This window comes from Sinocyclocheilus rhinocerous, unplaced genomic scaffold, assembly GCF_001515625.1.
Source record: "Sinocyclocheilus rhinocerous isolate Xijiao unplaced genomic scaffold, SAMN03320098_v1.1 scaffold563, whole genome shotgun sequence".
In the NCBI taxonomy this organism is placed as follows: domain Eukaryota; kingdom Metazoa; phylum Chordata; class Actinopteri; order Cypriniformes; family Cyprinidae; genus Sinocyclocheilus; species Sinocyclocheilus rhinocerous.
This window is the reverse complement of record NW_015643175.1, coordinates 61,186-85,291: the sequence shown is the minus strand read 5'-3', so window position 1 is coordinate 85,291 and position 24,106 is coordinate 61,186. Positions and strand designations below refer to the sequence as shown.

Genomic DNA, 24,106 nt, shown 5'->3' with positions numbered 1-24,106 from the left:
TATATTAAAACTTCATTTTTGATTAGTAATATGCATTGCTAAGAACTTCATTTGGACAACTTTAAAGCCGATTTTCTCAATATTTAGATTTTTTTTGCACCCTCAGATTCCAGATTTTCAAATAGTTGTATCTCAGAATAATATTGTCCTATCCTAGCAAACCATACATTAATGGAAAGCTTATTTATTCAGCTTTCAGATGATGTATAAATCTCAATTTCGAAAAATTGACCCTTATGACTGGTTTTGTGGTCCAGGGTCACAAATCTACTTTTGGTGTAACGTACATGCTAAACAGGACATTATGCTGCGGACAGACGCCCAGGTTTTGGCGTATAGTGTTCAGATCGGTGCAGATGTCTTTGCCCTGGATGTAAGCGGTGCCCGAGGTGGGTGGAAACAGGCCAGTGAGGATAGACCTAAGAAAGCAAGAAATATTGAGCTTATCTTATTTACATCATAACAGTATTAACATCAGATATAAAAGGATCCGAGCTGTCGTACATGGTTGTGGTTTTCCCAGCACCGTTGTGCCCCAGGAAGGAGGTGATCTGACCCTCATAAAAACCCAGAGTCAAACCGTCCACCGCTAGTTTGCCGTTGCTGTAGACCTTCACCAGGTTCTCGATGTAAACACCTGGATCCAGATGAGCCGGTTCTTCTTCAATGCATACAGCTAGAAAACAGAGAGTAAACAGCGTCTTTGAGTAGAGTCTTTGCATGCAATATTTAGATTTTTCATGTCGACCATTTTTGTTTGGCTCCATCCTGAAAAATCTAGCGTAGCTTTAGTTCTGGCAGGTCCCGTTAGTCAAGCTCGCATCAGATGACTCTCAGCTGATCCCCATTAACCTATAGGATACGACACCTATATAAGCTTTCATATATAAGGTCCCTCAGTATTATCAGCAGTTTTCGCATTGCTCAGTAGCTAATTACCCTCCTCCATCCCCAACTCCTCCTCTGTCAGTCAGGATTCAGCCTTCTGATTCTCCTTTGAATCAGACTAATTCTAAAATGTGTACATAACATTATTGAACTTTAACGATATCTGCAATACATTTATGTTGGTTCTGTTCTGTTTACCCTGGGGGGGTTATCGCTGCTCTCCCTGCTCTCATCCATGCTAGGCTGCATGGATGCGCAGGGAGTTCTTGCCCAGAACAGAACCATACCGCCAATCCAAACTGTATGCTAATTGTCAATCATCTTTGACGATGGTGGTCCTGACAGAACTAGAGCATTCTGGGAAATTAAGACATACATAAATATTAGATTTTGGGTTTCATTTCTCTACCTTCAGCATTTTCTTTCTTGTTGGTCGGTGCTGATGTAATCCCACCACATTTCTCTCCACACCAGTATGACTTGGTGAAGGGGAAGTACCAGGGTCGTGGGATGCCGTACTGACCTGTCGGAGTGACATTTTTAGACCATGAGAAACTTACCCAAGCTGTCAATGTCTTGAAAGTACATCTCTTCATAAAGCCACGTACCTGGAAACACAGCTTCAATGTACCAGGTCATGACAGCGTAGAGCACCGAATCGAAGAGCATGAGCGAGATGGATGTGGTGAGGCTGTAGCTGTCCTCCTGCATGGGGCTGGAGAGCAGGTTACTCCACTGGATGCCCACACCCTGCTCCTCGAACAGAGCAAAGTACTCGCAGCCGAAGCCAAACGCCACCGGAGACAAGAGGCTCTGAGGAAAGAGAGACAGAGGCGTTCAATACATGACGGGACATAAACAGCAAAGGTCAGGGGTGTAGAAAATGTAATAAGAAATGAATAATAAAAAATAAGATGAAAATGAATAATAGAAATTGATTAAAATAATGAAAAAAAACAATTGAATAAATTGAAATAAATAAAAAATTTGATTATAATTGATAAATGCATACAAATTAGATTAAACTAAAACAATGATTATAATAAATAAATGCATAAAAACTGGATTAAACAAAAAAAGGAGAAAATAAAAATTTATTACAATAATAAAAATTAACAATAAAATAGATTAAAATAAATCAATAAAAATTTGATAATAAATGTATAAAAACTAAACTAAAAAAATATTTGATTAAAATAACTAAATAAAATGTGTATAGAATTTTAATAAAATTGTTAATAATAATAAAAAAGTAAGTAAATAAATGCTAAAATAATTAAATTAAAATTATATTAAAATAAACATATTGATAAAAATGAGATTAAAATAAAACAATAATAGATAATAATAAAAAATGTAATAAAAATAATAAATTCAATAAATAAATAGATTACAATAAATATGCAATAAATAAATAAATATTAGTTAAAAATAAATACATACAAATTTTGTTCAAAATAAATAAATTAATAAAAATGTAATTAAAAATAAATGTTTAAAATAAAAATTTATAATAATTAAAATTTAAATAAATAGCTAAAAATAAATAAATATTTGATTAAAATAAATAAATCAATAAATACATCTACAGTATCTACAGTAATTTAAACATCTTACAATATTAATTTTCACAGTATAAACTGGGTCTTTATAACACTAAACACACTATATAGATGGCTCGCATGAGAATGATTATATTTGGGGGTCCGCAGCATCTAAAATATTGAAAACCCATGGCGCTGGGTATTGCAAAAGGCAAAGCAGATGACATTTAAGAAATAAAATTCACACTCACCACTACTACTTTGGCTCCAAAGCCGACGTAATCCTGCCAGGCCACGCACAGCACATAGGGAAGGTAGAGAGTGAAGTATATGATGCCCCCGCAGGCCGCGGCGAGGTTAGCGCGGGAGAAGAGCGTGCTGATCAAGAAACACTGCATGATGGTCACGACCGCAAACGAGGCTAGGAACAAGTAGACTACACCAGGATCACTGTACGGCAGCAGATTCCCCATCTGAGCAAACATGACAAACAAAATCAAGTTAAGTAGTTGATAGGGTTATATTTTTCTATCAGTCTTTGACAATACGCACCTTCAGGATGAGCACCAGCAGGGCGGCGCTGATGAGCAGTGGGATCAGGCTACTGATGAACCAGCTCAGCCACAAGATGCCATTATCCAGACCCATAATCCTCATGGTCTCCTTGAGCCGGGCGTGAAGTATATGATGCCCCCGCAGGCCGCGGCGAGGTTAGCGCGGGAGAAGAGCGTGCTGATCAAGAAACACTGCATGATGGTCACGACCGCAAACGAGGCTAGGAACAAGTAGACTACACCAGGATCACTGTACGGCAGCAGATTCCCCATCTGAGCAAACATGACAAACAAAATCAAGTTAAGTAGTTGATAGGGTTATATTTTTCTATCAGTCTTTGACAATACGCACCTTCAGGATGAGCACCAGCAGGGCGGCGCTGATGAGCAGTGGGATCAGGCTACTGATGAACCAGCTCAGCCACAAGATGCCATTATCCAGACCCATAATCCTCATGGTCTCCTTGAGCCGGGCTTCCTTCTCGTACACCACACCCTTGATGATGATGGCCACCGAGTACATCCAGGCCAGAGTCATGAACAGAGGCATGGAGCGGCTCATTACCCGCAGGAAACTAGGGCAGAGCAGACAGGATGGGTTACACCTTCAGTATGAAGATAATCAATGGTGCTGATAAAACACGCAGGAGCACGTCTGTTTCAAAAGATATCTGCTAAGATACAGTTTAGGGCAAAAGCAGCATCATGTACATCTCTTAATCTCATAATGCACTGAAACAAGCCCAGTATAGTTAATAATTGGCAGTTATACCCAACATTTGTGTTTTTATGCTTATTATAATATCACATTCTTAGCTCGGCAACATCCTAACTCTACTGAAATCAAATGTATAGCACACCAGATTGGTCACTTTTGAGATTTTACTTCAGTTGGTATGAGATAGCATAGAAAATGCATTAGAGGGGTTTTCAAACTAGGGTCTGTGAGGGAATAATAGGGAAATGTTTAGATAAAAACAATGTGAAAAATAAATAAATAAATAAAGAATTTAAAAAAGAATTTTCAAAATAGATTAAAATAAATAAATAATTAAATTGAAATAAATAAATAAATACATTTTACAGTAAAGAGAATAAAAATATACATATTTAGATTTAAACAAATAAAAGTAATATGAAAGTACGTTAAATAGATGAAAGTAAAATGTATTAAAAATGGATAAAAAAAATGAAATTAACAAACAATAACAGCAATTTGATTAGAATAAAAAATAAACAAACAATACAAATTAGATTTAAATAAATATAAATAATTTTTAAATAAACAAAAAAACAAAAAATAAAAGTAGAATTTTTAGAATAGTAGAATTAAAAATATTAAAGTAAAATGAATTAAAAACATACAATTTTAAATTGAAATAAGCAAATAATAACAGCAATTTGATTAAGATAAATCATAAATAAACGATACAAATTAGATTTTAAATAAATAAAAATCATTTGTAATTAAATAAATAAATAAAGTAGAAAGTAGAGTAGAAAAAATAAAACTAAATTAAATAAAACTAAAATCACACTTTATACATATTTATAATTGTTCACATTTTAAATTGAAATATACATGAATAAATAAATACAGCTGCCTTTTGAGGATATTAGGATGGGGGTCACTCTCTTGCATGAAGACCTGTGGCATCTAAGACCCTTTGAAAACCCTTTCAAGACAGCAGTGCAGCACAGAGCCTAATTGTTACTGATTTGTTTTTGCATGACACTGTGAACGAAACCCGAGTTTCAGAGTTCATTTAAAGCTCAATTTAAAGGCTGAAGAATGCCGTTTCTTACATGTCGTCCACATAGCATGGATAAGGCATCTGCTGGATGTAAACCCCCGTTTTCTCCTTGCTGCCGGTCAGAGCTCGTATGATCCCGTGTTCAATCACGTCCTGCAGGTAGGAGAAGCCACCCCAGATGTACCGCAGGTCTTCAAACGGGTCCGCTCGAGGACCGGGATCCCAATACCTACAGCGAAACGCAACCATCAGCTCTCAAAGACTCCAGTTAAAATCCCGTTCATTTTCTCCATAATCAGAAACGCATGTCTCCTACCCGTCCTTGATCTTGTTGGTGCGCTCCACGTTATCGATGTCCATGCGGATCTTGTAGTTGACGTTGGGCGGCAGGTCAGACGTGTTGGCCTGCATGTCAGGAAACACTATCCCAGCCCAAAACTTGCGGTCATCCAGCAGACGCATGGACTTGTTTACCAAACACTCCTCGTTAGCCACCGGCTCCAGCTTATCCAAGTTCACACACTTCAGGGGAGAATGAAAATAAACAGTTTATCGGAAAGAAGTCGGGGTCAGGCTGACCGAATGATGCAATTCTGCCAATCAAAAAAATCAGGGCCAGTTTACACGAGTATTTAATAAAATAACCAGTCAGTTCGGCTAACTTTGGACTGGCTTGACCTGCTTTGGTGGGTTGCAGCATAATTGATTTGTCAGTGTAATTCAGTGGAGAACTGAGAAGTGTTTCTTTATCCGACAGAGCAACACACTGACCCAGCAACGTAAGACATGAACTGAAAACACAGATTCAGTTTTTCTAGATCCATTTGATTGATTAGCAGCCATGCCCACATAATCACTGACATTATCAGTCAAGTCAATTCTAATGAAGAAGCCAGTCAGATCTGATCTTTGTGTTTGTGAAGACGAGTGTGTAGACATGCGTACCTCCATGAACCGTGAGATGGTCTGGATGGCCTGATCCGTCTCGTTGAACGCTTCCCGCCATGTGTACGCTGAACCATGGGGACGTGTGTCCTCTGAAGCCTTGGACAGAAAGCTGGACACGTCCTCCACGCGCCAGTTCATCCCGCTTAGCTTGGCGTTAAAGAAGCGAGCGCTAGCGTTGTTCTGGAGGAGCGTCTGTTTAGGAGAAATAGCATTCAATTAATTATTGAAATATTGTGTAGCTAATAGCCATACAAGACAAATGGCTTCTGGTAGTATAAATTAGTGCATCAATATACAGTATGTAGACAAAAAACAAAATTATTTTACAAAATTATATCAGATCATCAAACAAATTTTAATATCACACAAAGATAATGCACGTAAATACATTATATTTGTGTAATATTCAAATTAGTTTGATGATCTGAATCTTTTAAGTGTGACAAATATGCAAAAAATTTAAAATAAAAACAAGAAGGGGGCAAAAACCTTTTTTAACGGCACTGTACATGCTAATTTTAAGCCATTTTATTAAACACTTAAGCACATATACTTTATACTGTGAAAATGTACTTTTATAAAGATGTTTTTTTTATTTTCTATTAAGTTAAATTGTTTTTTTTTCTACTTATTTTTGGTGCATCGTTTATTTATTTTAATCCAATTTTAATTCATTTGTTTCAATCAAATTTCTATTTATTTATTTATTTCTGGTACTATAAATTAGTGCAGTAATAAATGTAAACAAAAAAACAAAATGTTAAAACTATGATATAATACTTTTTTTTTTTTTTTACAAATTTATACATGTATACTTTACACTGTGAAACGTAATATTAAAAAGATGTCTAAAATAATGTATTTATTTTATATTAAGTTAAATTATTACATTTTTCCATACTTATTATTGTGCTGTACTGTTAGATGCATTATTTATTTAAATATATATTTTAATCTAATTTTTATTTATTTATTTACGGTACTATAAATTAATGCAAATGTAAAAGTAAATGTAAACAAAACAATAAATAATCAAATTTTTTCATAATTTGAAAACATTTTTATCACACACTTTTAAGCATACTTTATGCTGTGAAAAGGTAATATTATAAAGATATCTAAAATATTTGGAAAATATTTTTAAGGTAATTAAAGTCTTATTATATTTATTACATATTTATTATATTATGTTTTATAAAGCATTTCATTAGGCTATTGTACGGTACTGTAAATTAGTGCATCAATAATTAAATTAATAACACTTTAATAAAAATTAATCCAATTTATATTTGTTTTAATCTAATTTCTATTTATTTATTTACTTAATTACTTGCTTGCTTACTTAATTTTTCTGCACAACCTTGCATGAAAGTCATGCACATAGCAATGTGACAGCAAGTTAAGCATTTGTGCCTATGACAACAAAACACCTAATGCAGCACACGTTTTCATTCGTTTAGCTACAAATAGGTCCCCAGAATTCTCCAAGGATATGAAGATCTCCAGTAATAAGTGTGCGTCCTGCAGAGCACCACACATTGTGTGCCATGCGAGTTCAGTAGTGAGGTTAAAATGCAGTATGGCTTTTGTCCAAAAGGTGGCAGTGTGAAGTTCACCATTGGAGCTTCTCGCAGCACAGTCATGGAACAGTGTCTTTTGTTTCAGGAATGTTATCTGTGCTCAGACAGGTGTGTGTGTGTGTGTGTGTGTGTGTGAGAGAGAGACACACCCGAACGAGGTCCATCTCCTCACTGTTCTCCATGAAGTTCCAGATTTTGGGTCTCATCTCTTCCCACATGCCGCCGAGGTCCCTGAGCACACCGAGCTCCTGAAACGTCTTATTGACCTGAGACAAACAGAGAGACAGTTAGGATGCTCCTCTAGATTGAGTTCTTCAAGGTACTGATAGGGACTGCTGGATTGATATATATATATATATATATATATATATAGATAGATAGATAGATAGATAGAGACAGAAAGAGATATATAAAATATATAAGAATATTGTATATACTGTACTTCAGAAATCAGACATATTTGTCTGAATTTATATTTTTCATGATCTTCAAAACCTTTTGATCTACAGGTTTCTGCTTAAATTACTAGATTAATATAAATTGTGTCCATATTTTATGCAATTACATGAAATTAAGTTAAAATATAAGTTTTGATTTTTTTTTTTTAGATTTAGATTTTTACAAGTATTGATTTGTTTAACATGTTTTAGTCACTACATATTCCTGTATTTCCTTTTTATGTGTTATTTCAGTTTTGTTGTTGTTAACTAATACAACTACTAAAAAACAGTTTTCATTCATTGAAATAATGTAGTATATATATAATATAATATAATATAATATAATAGCCAAAATAATATTACACTAGAAAAATTTAAACTTAAACAAAAAAATATATTGCTCTGGCAACTAGCTGAAATAAAATAAATATAATAAAATATAAAACAAAATATGTTTAAGTTGAAGTTGCTAAAATAAAATTACTTCAACTAAAACATTTTTTTTTTTTACTAAAAATAGCCAAAATAAAAATTAGCTGAAGCAATAAATAAATAAATAACAAAAAATGTATAAAACAAATTTAAATTAAAATGAAAACATAAAAATGGAAGCTGATTCAAAATATTAATAAATGCTATATGGAAACTACTAAAGTAAGACTGTTTCTGATGACTTTACTATCAGAAACAACTATTAAAGCCAGTAATAATACAGAATGAGAATGTTTGTCCAAATCTTTGACTCACAGAAACCTGGTCAACACTAATCATTAGTTTCTCTCATTAGTGTCTCCTGACCTCTTGTATGATCCTCTGGGTGGCAGGGGTGTCTGGGGTGTACAAGATCTTCCCCATGAGCAGCGGCTTCAGAGCCCTCCAGATCATGCGGGATACGGGACTCGACTCCAGGCCCTTCATCATGCTGTTGCAGTAGGGCGCTAAAGAAAAGAGGTTTTTCAACAATTTAGCAGGGTACGTGAAATATTTAGTATTCGCAAACAATGGAAAAAAGAGCAATGCAGCTTCGCTTACTGGAGGAGTTGTCGTAAACGGGCTCGCTGTCGCTGTCATTGCCGTAGTTCCCGAACAGGGCCTTGTAGTTGTTGTCCTCATACCAGTTGAGGGACTTGATCTTCAGGCCTCCGCCCTCCGGGTGACCGCAGACGATACGGGACACGGCCTGGTACATGTGGTTGGGGGACTGTGTGCTGTTGCCCGTCAGGTACAGGATCTCATTGCGCATGTCCCGCCAGCTCTTCATACTCCCAAGCTGAGAAACAGTGAGAGTCAAAAAAAGAGTCAAAAAGTCCTTAGATTTCAGTAGAAGTCTTTATACAAACAACCATTCAAAAGACTGCCGTTGATAAGATTTTTTCATGTTTTTGAAAGAAGTCCCTTCTGCTCACCAAGGCTGCATCTATTTGATCAAAATACAGTAAAACTGTAATATTATTACAATGTAAAATAACTGTTTTCTATTTGAATATATTGTCAAATGTAATTTATTTCTGTGACGCAAAGCTGAATTTTCAGCATCATTACTCCAGTCTTTAGTGTCATGCATGATCCTTCAGAAATCATACTAAAATGCTGATTTGATGCTGAAAGAAACATTTATTGTTATTATCAATGTTGAAAACAGTTGTGCTGCTTTTTGTGGATTTTTTTTTTCACGTTTCTTTGATAAATAGAAAGTTCAAAAGAACAGCATTTATTTGAAATAGATTTTTTTGTAACATTATAAATGTTTTTACTGTCACTTTCGATCAATTTAATGTCTTTGCTGAATAAAATGATTAATTTCTGGCTGATTTTTTGTTGCTGTTGTCATTTTTCATGAAATATCATGAAATATCTTTTTATTTACAGAGATATGTTCGTTTCCAGAACCTCAATATCTTTTCTTTGTCTGAATCTTACAAACTTAAAGGGGTCATATGATGCGATTTCAAGTTTTCCTTTCTCGGAGGGGGCTTTGTTGAAAACGACGCGTTTGAAAGAGGCGGGGCATAGAGGACCTACAATAATGTACAGTATTTGAAAAATAATGTGTTTTTTGAACATTAAAGCATGTCAACATATTCTGTTACACCAAATACACATAATAATGATCTTTAAAATAGCATCATATGACCCCTTTAAAATAAAAGATCAAATGAATGACATCGAAAAGACACGGATGAGTGAAGAACCGCGTGATGGTCAAACGTCACAAAACGTTTGCTTATGCTAAATAAGTGCTTAAAACTGTTTGTCTGACGTTGAGAAAAGCAAACGTAAACACCACAGCACCCTGGACTGTGTTTAGTCAGTTCTCTCAAAGTACAGCTGCTTCAGGAAAGAGAGAGACTAATATTCATTTCAAAACTGGCTATCCCGTTACTGGGTGTCTTAAAGTGTGCAGTCCACATGCCTGCCTGCATTTGGGACATTATACCTCTATGTGTCAGAGGGTGTGTTGTCACTGTCAGCTGAAGGGTGTTACCGACACTGACCAAACCCAAACATAACAATAATAATACAGAAACATGCTTATTGCTCCTGGATGTCTGTATTGTGCAGCCATTTTTATTATGTCGTTATTTCCTCGCCATTGTATGTCATGATATATACTGCTGTTTTAATGTGAAACACGAAAAGAGAAATTTGCACATATTTCACGATTTCACAACAGCTTTGTGTGAGGAACAGACTAAATGTAAGTTGATAGTATTCTCATTTGCGTTCACTTTCATTGAATAACGGTTTGAATTTCAGTCAGTTCCTCACATGACACTATCGTGTGACTTAGAAAATAGCACATGCAGTAATGATGCTTTTATTTTTAAATCAATCAAAAAGCCTCATTTCACATTCTAAACGGACAAAACGGCCTACACAGGTTTGGAAATGAGGCTAAGAAAATAATGATGGTTAATTATTTTTAAGTACTGAGAGAAAAACCGAGCAAAAGTATAAAAATAGACGATGAATGTAAGTGTCTTCAGGGTAATCCAGAGCGTGGAGAGGAATGAAAGGGAGTTTATGAAAACCGTATCTTGTGCCGCTTGCCCGCCAGCAAAAACAGAGCCGCTGCTGTGACACGCTCACGCATGCCTGCCGAGGACGAGGTTACTATCGGTCATTCTCCTGATGAAACCGAAAGAGACCTCAAGAGCACAAAATATAACTGACATTTCCATCACATTAATGGATGCATGCGGAAAAAGTGGGCTATATATGAGAATTATGGCATGATGATAATGAGAGCATTTTCATTTTATGAGATAAATGGATGGCTTTATGTGGTGTTACATAAGCATTTGCGTGAACGGGTTATAGTCGGTCAGGTTTGTAAAAGATGAGTCAATATGATTCACAGGGCTGTAAACACTTTTGTCATGTGTGCAATTTCCAAAATCACCATCAACACATCTGAGAAGCAAACAAAGAGTTTTACAGCCGGGTTTATTCACTTATCCACACATTTCCATTCACTTCAACAGGGAATGAACATAGCCAATAGGAATCACACGTGCAGATAACCATTAAAAATTATTTTATTATATCATCAAATTATTTTATTAAAATTATATTATTTATAATATTATAATTATATTTATTTTATTTATATTTTATTATACTTTATATTTATATTATATTTATTATATTATTTTCTCAAATAATATTACATTATTTGAGATAAATTAAATGCTAACTGAAATATATTTTAAAAACTTTTTAAAAATGCAGTTTAACTTCAAGTACTAAAATAACTCAAATAAAACAAATAAAAACTATAGAGTCATTTAAAAAACCTAATAAAAAACAAAAAATACTAAAACTTTAACTAATGTTAAAATGAAAATAAATTCAAAATATGAATAAAATCTATAACAGTAAACAATACTAAAATAGCACCGTCCTTTAATTCTGCAAAGCTAATGTGCATTTTTACTGGAAGAATGAGATCAGTTCGCCCACATCATCCAGGGGTCTCATTAGGAAATTATTCATCTGTTCCCGCTCTTGCGCATGCGATTGCTAGTCATAGAAGAGATCTATTGTTATAGCTGTCACCTTGTAAACTATCATGAGGTGTCTGAGGAAGCCCTGGAGGCCAGACAGACATGCAAACACAGCCGAGTAACTGGAGAAATAAAGCATGACCTGGAGTAACCTCTCTGCCTCTGGCTTTAGCGAGGGTTACTGGAGTTCAGCTCGCATGTCTGCAAGGCTTATGTGAGAACAAAGAGGAAGTAATGCTGGTCTGGCCAGCATTGGCGTCGACTCGATTTCTGTTTCTGTTTCAAGCGATAAAACCGGGAAGAGATTGCTTGTGAGACACATTCCCCATGAACAAATGCCCTGTGAGATGATGTGGAAACAGTAAGTGTGTCCCTGTTTCACTTCTAAGAGCAAGTTACTTCACATTTGTCGAGCTCTGCACTTTTTGCCCAGCGCTGGCGGGAACCGGGAGTCTTATGATGGGCCACTCTACCGCTGCTAACTCACTTAACGCTCAGGTTTGGTTTCTAAACGCTGGACACCAAATACTTGCGAGCAGCAACACTGAGTGTACGGCTGAAATGTCAAGCGTCAGCTCTGTGGTTTTTCTAAGGGACAAAGACGTGTGGGATGCTAACCGAAATAGCTATTAACAGAACTTTCTGTCTCTTTAAGCAAAACAAGTTTCTTGTTATATCTTGATAGGGCCAAAGGCGGGTTTCACAGCGATGGTGTAGAAGGACCATTTTGGGTCCCCAAAGAACCTTTCAGTGAACATTTTTTAAAAGAACCATTTTTTATTAGTGTGAAGAACATTTGAATAATTTATAGAACCTTTATCCACCATAAAGAACCTTTTGTGGAATGAGAAGGTTCCATGGATTTTTAAAATTCTTCATGGAACCATCATTAAAGAACCTTTACAAAACAAAAATTTTAATGACTCATTAACCCCTAAGCACAAAATAATAACATTTTCAGGACTAGCATAATGCAACATTACACATCAAAAACCAGGAATATAATCATAATTACCATTTAAACAGTCATTGATTCTTATCGCATTATAACAAGACATTTTAATCAATCTGTTGTTTTTCTGACTAGCCAGATCCAACAGTCTAATATGGGATAAGGACATTTGGGAAGCTGGGGGTGGGAATTAAACACTTCACTCTGGTGTCCAGTTCAGTCCCTAAAAGCAGGGTGAGAGATATTTCCGGGGGCTCTTACCTCCACCGCTAATGCTCCCAAACTCTCCAGAAGACTGTCTGTTGCTATAGACACATCTTGGATAATCTTCGGGTCAGACTTGACATCTTTCTGCACGACCAAAACATTAAAAAAGACATTATTAGCTAATCAAAGTACTCATATTGTACACATTTTACTGTCAAAATTATCCTGTGAAATTTACTGCAAAAATAGTAGCAACTGTGGTTGCCAGAAATTCATTGTAGAAATACTGTGACAAAAATACTGTATACTTTATAATTTATAGACATAATGTTGATATAATGTGATATAATGTTAATATGACAGCCCTACTAAAAAAGTAATATATTTAAAATACATTTATTTCATACTAAGTGTAGTTCAAATCTATTAACATATTTACTGATATATAGCTCGAGACATGCTGATATACAAATTATAATTAAACTTTATTTGGAGGACTATTACTTGTGCACAATGCATATTTCTTAATATTAAGCCTATAATGTAATATAATTTTTAGTTGGACTTCAGCAATACTTCAGCACAATTAAAGTGCATTAAGTACACTGTCATGACAACTCTCTGAGGGATTGGCATGGTAATGTACATGGCAATGTTAATTTATTTGGTCTTGGCGGAATAGATCTGCTACGCTGCTGCTGCTGCGGCAGAGCAAGTACTGAGACTTGCTACTGCCAATACATCCACAACATGCTGCTGTGAGCATGTAAGAAATATTGCTGCCGCAAATATAACATACATGAAATAACCCCCATATAGCATACATGAATCACCTCGTAGCAGATCTATACAGGTGGAGCTGGGGAAGGTGGAGGGTTTCTGAAACACGCTGTGACTATACATTTCGTATATTTATTTTTCACTAAGCCACTTTGCTTTTTAACTTAAAATGTCCTCATAACAATCATAACAATACGGGTGGTAAAAAGCAACATGATGAATTACAGTTCATTGTAAGTTTCTGTCCATAAAACATGAATTATAACCAATTAACAGGTTTTTACTATAGCATTTTTACTATTTCTGTGAAAATTACAAACATTTTTCACAACGTAGGAAGATACACATTCGCGTTAACATGCATTAAGCATCTTTTTAAGTCGTAAGCTGCTAGTAAGGCAATGTAAATGCATGCAAGCCACATACACTAACTCTGGAGTGGACTTTAACGTTGTGATTAAGGAAAAAATGTCAAAGCCCTCATTGTCCCGTTGCTTTCATAACTAAATCGCAAAGATAGCAGTGACCTGACATCTTGAAATCTCATTATTCAAAAACAAAGAAAACATTGAGTCTAAAGCGAACATACACAAAGACATCAATATGTGAAGACTCCTGGCTGATGGCCATCGCAGTTCCCTTTTCATGCACAAATATGCTGAAATTATTATTCTGATTGGCAAAACCATATTATGTAAAAGTGACCATTATGTGACCACAATGTTATTCTGTTTTGCTTGAAGATTTCAGAGTTCACTGGGTCTAAAATACAAAAATATACACTTGTCCTAGTTTGTGTGTAATTGGTTTACTGAACTGGTGGATTCCTTTGTTTATCGTAGCGTTTATTGCATTATTATAGTCCAGTAAGCAACTTCTATGTCAAATATAAGGGACATAAAACACATCTTCACAAGCAATCATTAACATGGGCACTTTCATTCTTGTATTCTAGTTCCTGTGATGTTGGTTCATAATGATGGAAGGGATTTATTATTTAACAGTTGTATTTACTTACCCGTATTGGCTTCAGGAAGTCCAGGTTGGACAGGAAGTGGCTCTCTGCATTGTTCAGCCATTCAGCAGATGACTGACAGATGATGTTTTGCGTCAGCTGAGACACGTCCTTATTGGCTATTGTCACGAAATCCTCCAGAGATGTGGTATTGCACAGGTCTCTGAGATGAACGCCGACATGATCCTTCAGAAATCATTCTAACATGCTGATTTGCTGCTCAAAAAACATTTATCTTTAATATCAATGTTGAAGAAAAATTGTCTTTGTCACTTCTGATCAACTGAATTTGTCCTTGCTAAATAAAAGTATTCATTTCTTTAAAAAAAATCTTATCTTATCTATACATTTTAAAGAAAGAGAGCACAAATAAACTTAGCACTTCAGTTCATTTTAAATTATACAACAATAGATATGATGTTCAATATTAAGATTAAAAGTATTTTAACACTTTCTGGTTGCTAAATGTTAGTGGAATGTTTCTAATGCATCTGATGCATTTTAAATGCAGCTTAAGTATCCAAATATTTTTAACAAATAGCCATTGTTTTTGGTTTTAGCTGGGCAACATAAAGAATTGATCGATTTTACGACGTATGCTATGTGAAGAATGAAACGCAGGGCATATTTTCAATAAACGGAAGTAAAGTGTTATCAAAGCTGTCCCTATCTTGTGGCGCATCTGTCAGAGGTGCTGGGAATCAGTCGGCCTGTGTCAGTTTTCCAGGAATTGTCCTATGGCTGTGGTTCTGCAGGGCAACAGTCATGTGACTCCACTCCCCCCACCCCCCCCAGCGCACAGCAGCACGTGTACAGCTGTGCAGGACATCCATCATCCGCAACATCTGCCCGTGATCTCGCACCCCTCCACATCAAGGTCATCCGCATGTGAGAGCGTATGGATGCATGTACAGGGCTTTGAAAAACAGACCGCTTCATATCTGCACGAACCAGTGCGTTACATAACGGTCCCAAGATAGATGACAGGCTGCAGTTTAATGACTATGCCAGACGGTGTGTGAAATATTTTAAGCGCTGTGTATACATGTGTGTGAAGGTAATTAAAAACAACACCGGAAGGGCAAACAACATACATCTGTGAAAAAAAGTTCCTGATGTCTGATGATTTGGTCGTTCAAGGGTTTTTAAACAGCTTGTGTTGTGCAGTTCATTTACCTTCTCCAAGTTGACGTTAGCCTCCACTATCTGTCTCACAGCATGCTTGGGCAGGGTAGCATTTTTCTCAAGAAACTCAGACAACGTTTCATTATCACGGAGGAAGTCCTTCAGCTTGAACCCTAGGAGAAAAAGAAAACCTTTAAGACTAAAAATATAAGCATGAAATACCATATTTATTTATTTATATATATATAATATTTATATTGTTTTTATAATAATATAAATACACACTAATAAAAAAATAGTACTATTATATATACTTATATATATATGTATATATATATATAACAATAATACTACTATTAATACTACAATTTATGTAAATATATATAAATTGTGCATATAACTACTAATTTAAATATTTGAGTTTGATAACATCACATCAGAATAATGCTGACAAATAAATAAATAAATAAATAAATGTTTTTATAAATAATAATAAATATTATTAATATTATAATAAATATTATATATACATAATTATATTACTTATAAATAATATAAATAAATAATAATATAAATTGTAAGTTATTTAAATATATATACATAAATTATGCAAGCAATTCATATAATATATATACTTGATAGCATCACGTCAGAATAATGCTGACTAACACAGGTCAAATTGCTCTTTTTCATTGAATTCATTACATAAAGCAGTGATTCACAATGAATAATATTATTTTTAACAAAGGGTGTCGTTCAGAACATTGTGAAAAGTATGACTCTACTGCAATTCCCAACTCAATGATAAAGCCAGTGAGGTAATGCAGCTGAACTATTGCGTTCGGTAACTGCTGCAGTCATGAGAGAATTGTTCATTTAAGCTCTCAATTCTGAGTTCATCATGCAAGATGTCCACGGTAAAGGACGGAGGAACAACAAAAGCCAGAAAGCAACTACAGCAGTGTTCCTCAGAAAGCTCATTGTGTTGCGTGTCAGAACGTTCCAGAAGAATCATCGTTATGGTATGAACTGGTTTGAGTCAGTCTCTTTCCTCTGGGGTTACTACAGGTCATTCCCCAGCTGCTTCTCTGAAACCTCTTTTCAGATGCTCTTATTGTTGTTGAACTATTCAGGAAGATTTTGGGAAATGAGCTATACAAGATTTCAGGGGGCGCAGAGTACAGAATTTGTGCAAACACAGTACAAACACCCACAAATCCATTCGCAAACATACAGGTTCCAAACAAGGTCTTTCACAGGGATTCCATAAAAGAACCTTCTTAAAAGAACCATGCAAAGAACATTTTTAAAATATTTCCACTATATAGCATGGAAAGGTTCCATGGATGTTAAAAATTCTACATGGAACCATAGTTGCCAATAAAAAGAGTATAGGGCTATAAAATAAAAGCTCAAAATATAGCTCAGATCATTTGAGTCACGTCTGAAAAGCAGTTTTGATACTTTTATGAAACTCATTGAGGCACTTAGGATAACATTTTTTCTCAGAAGACAAATCTGAAAGATCAGAGTCAGATCAAATCTCCATTGAATGCATTACTCTTCAAGAAGAAACAATTAGGATATCAAAGACATCTCATTTGCTATACACTCTTAAAGGTTCCAAAAGGTTTTTTTTGCAGCAATGCAATAGAAGAACCGTTTTTGGTTCCTCAAAGAACCTTTCAGTTTCATGACACAAGCCCCTCAAAGCAGTTTTGAGTTATCATATCTTCTTCAAACATATTACTAGATTGCATCGACACATATGAATCGTAAGCATCTCTGTGGCATGAAATGATCATGTTTAACCATTGTGACTTTTGAGGCTTTCTAATCCACGGTGGACAAAGCCAGCATCCTATTCCTCAAGCCCCAGGTGCAAACAGCAGCTCCTCCGGGAACATTAATTAAATGCTGTCAGCTGTGAGTAAACGCAACTCCCACAAGCGGTGAGCTGTCTGTCTAAATAAAGGTCACAAAGTTGTCCATTTATAAGCAAGTGTAGTGTGAATGTTAGTGGTTTTTGCAAGTATCACTTCTGCAAGTGGTCCTTGAGGTTATCAAATAACGGGCGAAAAAGGATCTAAAGACCAGAATATAATACAGACTTATGCAGGGCTGTAATGCAACCACCTGTCAACTGCATAGCAATGCATCTAAAAGATCCTAGCCATATAATGCAATAATGAAAATCTTCTAAGCAAGAGAAAAAAATGAGCAGATACTGATGACCACTTTTGTAGTCTTCAATAGTCCAAAAATGACTAATACAGAACGTTTCCTATTTGACGTTCAACACTGAATCTCAAATGAGGAACCACACCTATTCTGATTGTCGGACGGGAAACAGACAGACAAATCCCCCTGGTGCTTGCATTTCATTGGATACACTGATGCTCGTTGGAAATTAGGGTGTAGGGACTCACTACTTCAACTTAATTGCACACTGAACCAGCTAGTTATACTGAGACCAATGTGAGAGTAAACAATGCTATAAAGTAGTAGAGTGACTTTAGAAACTGAAACCAAGAGAAGAACGTATGACCTTTTAATGCATATTACTCACAAGAGACTGACACATGAATCTCAACATAAATGAAGGGAGAGATTCTAATTCCATGTATCGATTCTGGTTCATTAATGAGACCATAAATGACTCTTTTTATTACTTTTAGCACAACATACACTAAAAGTAACATCAAATTAACACACACTACTGTTCAAAAGGTTTTGGGTTAATAAGATTTTTTAAGGAACTACTTTCAGTCAGCAAGGATTCAAAGACTTTCATCACATTCCAAAAAGATTTCTTTTTCAAACAAATGTTGTACTTTTGAAAAAATCTTGAAATACATTGTATAATGGTTTCCAAGCAGTGCTAAGGTTTTTAATGTTGATAATAAAAAAGAAATGTTTTTTGAGCTCTAAATCAGAATATTAGAATGATTTCTGAAGGATCATGTGACACTGAAGACTGGAGAAAATTCAGCATTGCATAATAGGAATAAATGACATTTTACAATATATTCAAGTAGAAAACAGTTATTTTCATTTTTAACAATATTTCACATTATTAGAGATTTTACAGTATTTTTAATCAAGTAAATGCAGCCTTGGTGATCCTAAAAGTCTTCATTCCAAAACTTTTGAACTATATAGTGTATGTTGAAGATATTGAAGGCGTTTGAATGTGACGTACCTTCAGTGTTTCTCTGCAGGTTTCTCAAGGCCCGGACAAGTCCTTTGAAACCTTCAAAGCTCTTGTCATGTTGGCTGTAGAGGAGAATTTTCTTGGCATCGATGAACAGTCGGGAGATGCTGTAAATGATGACAGTGAAACATATATGAGGGAAACTTCCATATATAGTCTGTAAAATCCAATGCAGACCCATAACCTGAAATACTTACATGGAGTCATTGAAGTTGCCCACCACCCCGGGGGTCTCTCCAGGGGTGGGGTAGCGAAAGCAGGGGTTGTTGGCATTGCAGATGATGCCCTGCACCCATGGTAAAGTCCCCGCAGAGGGCATGGCCTTGTTAGGAAAGTGGCCTGGAAAAGGAATCAGATTTAGAACAAATGTGTGATATTAAATCTTCAACAAAAAATGCCCTTTGCAACCATATTTCTGCAATCTAATGCATTTAATGCAATGAAATGAAGTGTATTTTATTTGGAGAATAATTAGGCAAATGTCATGCATTTTACACATCAAAATTACAGTTTGCACACACACACACAATTCCTGGAAACATCCCTGCAGAAATTCTTTCCCTTAAATAGATTCTGCTTGTTTGAAGAGCGTATGTTTTCACAAACCAGATCTACTGTAATATTGTTTTCTTTTTCCTATTCGTCTGGTCCTCATTTTCTGATTTGGAACTAAATCAAAAATAGTTAACATTTAGTTATGTCAGTTCAAAGGAAGAAAACTGGGTTTCAGAGATCTTGTGATATATCGAATGTCATGCTGTTCTTGTAGCTGCTTTGCTGTCCTTGACCTCCCCTGGGGACTGTGTGATTTCCAAAGAGGAGCAAATATTGACGCTTGAATTAAGTAAGACGTGGTGACACAAGAGGTTAAATAAAATGCATTCAGGATCTTTTCAGTGCAAACCTTTTGCAAAAGCAGTTAATAAAAATAACACAATCAAAATTATATAAACCAGACCAACGGCTGTTTTATTATTCTAATTTAGTCAGATTTATATTGAACTCTTGGGGCAAGAAAGACACTATCTAAACTAATCTCAAATCTCATACAATGCATTTGCATTCATTTTGTGCTTGTGTTTTGGGGAAAACCATCTTAGGCCACTTACATTCATGTTGCTCGTATGGAGGATAGTGGAGTCTGACAGATATCAAGATGAAAAAGATGAAGAGTGGCCATATGATCTCGATCAGCAGCTGAATCTGGGAAAAAAAGACACAATAGTGTGTATATATTTACTCATTTGTTCATCATCCTGAATTGTTTTGGTTCCTCCCTTATGAACTTTAATCTGAATTCAACAGCACAGCATATCTGCTATTCACATATCCTGAACAAACTATCCAAGTCCAGAAAATCCAGTTTATCATGACGGTTGATGGCTTTCCTGTTGACAATCTTGTTCATTTGCTGAACCTCCTGTTCATACGTTCAATGCCAGGAGCATGCATGCTGTCATCTTCATTTAATCAGAAGTACATTCACTTACAGGACATTGTTTCTTTAAGCAAAGGCTGATAAGAGCAGAACTCTATTTGTTTTGCTATCATTTTACATTAAGTACAAGTAATTGAATGAAAAAAATATTTCCCTAATAAATAACAATTACTTCAACATCTTAAAAATCACTTCACAATAAAACACACCGAATGATCACAAATCCTAAGTAATTAGTCTTTTTTATTTATGTATTTATTCATTGCTTTAAATACGGGGGTTGGAAATTCATATAATGCGGTATGTGTTGGTGACCCCCAGAACCTCACAGATGTCACCAAACAAATAAAAGGAGCCTGGGGACTCCATATGTTTTAAAAGGCATTCATTTAGTTGCATATGAAACATTTTTGTTTACATTGTTACTTTTATTGGTATTTTTGGTATATGACTGATTGCTCAGTTGCTCGATGCATGTGATATGAACTTACAGTCTGTCTCCGTCGGTAAGTGAAGTTCTTCCACAACAGCAAACCCAACTGAGTGGAGACAGCCATCTTGCCACAGATCCAAACTGTCCGTGCCTCCTCTCTGCAGCTAGTAAGACAATAAGAAGCAAACAAAAGAGATAAAGCTAATGATGCCAAGCTCTTTTTGATCAGTCAGTCAGTTGGTCAATTATCTCATGCCACCTTTATCCAGATGGGACTTTATAATATACAGTGTTGCAATAAAGTAAACGAGACATTTGGATGAGTAAACATTCAACAGATTATGAGAATTTCCCATTAACATTTCAGCTGATTTCCTTGTGTATTTTGTATAATTAAGGCAGAAAATTAACTACGACTACAGAATGATTTTGGATAGTTTACAGAGAAGATGGATTCATTCATAATCACCTCCAATGTTAGCAAGGTAAAATAATAATTTAAACACAATGTTTTGGCATTGATATCGTATATTCAAGCCATTCGTCTTATCGTGGAGACTACAAGGAGTGAGTGGAAACAGTGCACAATGTCAGCATGTGGGTTGGTACATTGCATAATGAACTGAATCATAAATATCATGATGTCCTGCTGGTGTTTTGATTAAATTGTCTAGTAATGCATTTTCAAATTAATCTGAATGGTTAGCATTCTTAACTATATGTATGAGTCAAGGCTATATTAGGGGGAATTACATGTAATTTTTTTCTGTATCAATTAAGTTATTCAAAAAATACTATAATACACTATTTATGATATGTATTAATTTAATGAATGTTGTCCACCATGATCCAGTGTGGCATAAACAACACCCAGAAAGCCATTTTGTTGCCATGTGGCAAGAAAAAATGTTTTAAAAATGCAACCTGAATATAAAGATGACACTTTCTACGAATTGGTGGATGTGCTTTGACCTATAAACTATTTCTCCTTTTATTGATTTGTCGCTGAACCATATAGTCTCTGTACAAAGACCTGTATCATTCATTAGCAGCCAATGCGTTTTGCTTCTGTCATTTTTGTACAGTTTATACAGATATGGCACTCTGCTAGGCTAGGTAATCGGATTCTTATGCTTTTGCTTTTCATACATAACATTATAAAGAGCGTCCCTAGCGGACGCGTCCATTTTCATATTTTTCGTCTTGTTTACCATTTTCTTCATCGTATCGCTTCTCTCGCGTACTCTATCGTTTCTTGCACATACATCAAAGATCAGTTGTTTTAGGCTTACTGTGCACTTAAAGCACGAAAAATAAACCTGTCCATCACGACTGACTTAAAAATTTGTCCAAGCAAGACATGATGTAAGAAGAGTCCCCCATACATTTGTTTACTATACACAATCTTTGCCACGAATTAGCCTACCTCTATGGAACACAATACGAAATGACACCGATTCAAACACTGAACTATAGACCTAAGCTTTTGTTTTAACCATCAAACGTGTTTATAATCATGATGTTTTGTTCCGCAGAGGAGAGGTTACTCTCGGTCATTTCGCGCAGACTCGGTTACGAACAGATGCTGAAGCGACACGTCTTCTTTGTTCGTCTGGTTTTTTAAGTTGTCATTTTCTCAGTAGCGTACAAATGAAAATAACAGTCAATAATACACAACTTTTCAACATAGCCTACACATCTGCCACGAAGCATTCAAACCATCAGAACTCATCAAGTGTTTTCGATAAAATACAACGATCGTGTACATTTTGCAGAAAAACAACAACAGCGTATTTCTGATTAAAGAATTGGCAAGTTAAAATAGTCATATACTTATCTAATCACAATTACTGTAAGATAATACGTGACAATTTGTAATCAGATTACAACATAACAGACTGCCACAAAGCTTTCAGAGCATCGCAACTCACCAAGTGTTTACGGTTTAAAAAAAAAGACACAAATGCGTCGCTCGCGTAATTTGTGGAAAAACAACAACAGCGTGTTTCTGATGACAAAATTAGTAGGTTTATGCAAAATGATGCATCTATAAATTAGTATAAAATTAAACTTGGCACAGAGCTCACTGCTCAAAAAAAAAAAAAAGAAAGAAAGAAACTCAACGTTACTCACCGTTATTTCCTGCTCTGAAATGATTATTCCTTATTTCATATAAACTGTAATTCCCTTTGAGAAGAGAGAAAAACCAGCTTTTCTAACTCTCTCAAAGCGATATTGTACTGGTGGTGCTTTGCGCTCTTATGGACGGACCTTTTTCCTCTCCTCCAAGCTTTTATAGCGATGCGCGAGGTTACTGACGGTCAAACGCGCTGCTGTTTGTGTTCGAGCCTCCATATATGGAAAGCACGTGCGCACCCAAAACAGCTCTTAAAACGGCAACGCGGATTTACTCAAAATCAGTTATTTTACTTTATTTTGTGCATCTTAAATTACATGTGCTGTAAGTTTATACTACAAATATTATGTATTCAATATTAATTATATAATCTGACAGATATCACTGAATGAAATAGGAGTGTGCAGTGATTGGATGGCACAAGGTTAACTGGTTCATAGTTGCTACAATTGTTTGGTGTGTTCAGCCTAACTGATTTTCAGACATGTTTAGATGTTTAAAAATGTTTAAGTGAGTATAAAATCGGTGTATTTCATGGGGGAAAAAATCTTAAAGGGGTCATATGATGCTTTTTTAAAGATCATTATTTTGTGTATTTGGTGTAACAGAATATGTTGACATGCTTTAGTGTTCAAAAAACACATTATTTTTCAAATACTGTACATTATTGTAGGTCCTATATGCCCCGCCTCTCTCAAACGCTTCGTTTTCTACAAAGCCCCCTCCTTTGACAAGCGCAGTCCGCTCTGATTGGCCAGCTGACCCAGTGCACTGTGATTGGCCGAACACCGCAAGCACGCGTCGGAAATGTAACGCCCCTTACCATAATCGCGAGCTCATCTTTCAAAATAAATGTAAAGACAGAGCAATGTCTTTACTCTGGGGAACAGAGTCGCGTGACAGACACAGTGAGGAAGCTGGTATGTGTTTGCAGTACACAAGCCACGGTTAAGACAGCTGACTCCACTGTGATGTGACCCCCCCTCTCTCTCTCTCGCGCTCTCTCTCAGGGATCTTATCTATGCACAATCAGCTTGTAACACTCCAAAGAGAAAGGAAAACTTGAAATCGCATCATATGACCCCTTTAA

The 24,106-nt window shown here is 35.6% G+C and overlaps 1 pseudogene; it reads right to left on the bottom strand.

The window, feature by feature from the left end:
• Positions 1-23,191, bottom strand: part of LOC107757067 (ATP-binding cassette sub-family A member 1-like) — a 41,148-nt pseudogene extending 17,957 nt beyond the window's left edge.
• Positions 23,192-24,106: the final 915 nt, after the last annotated feature.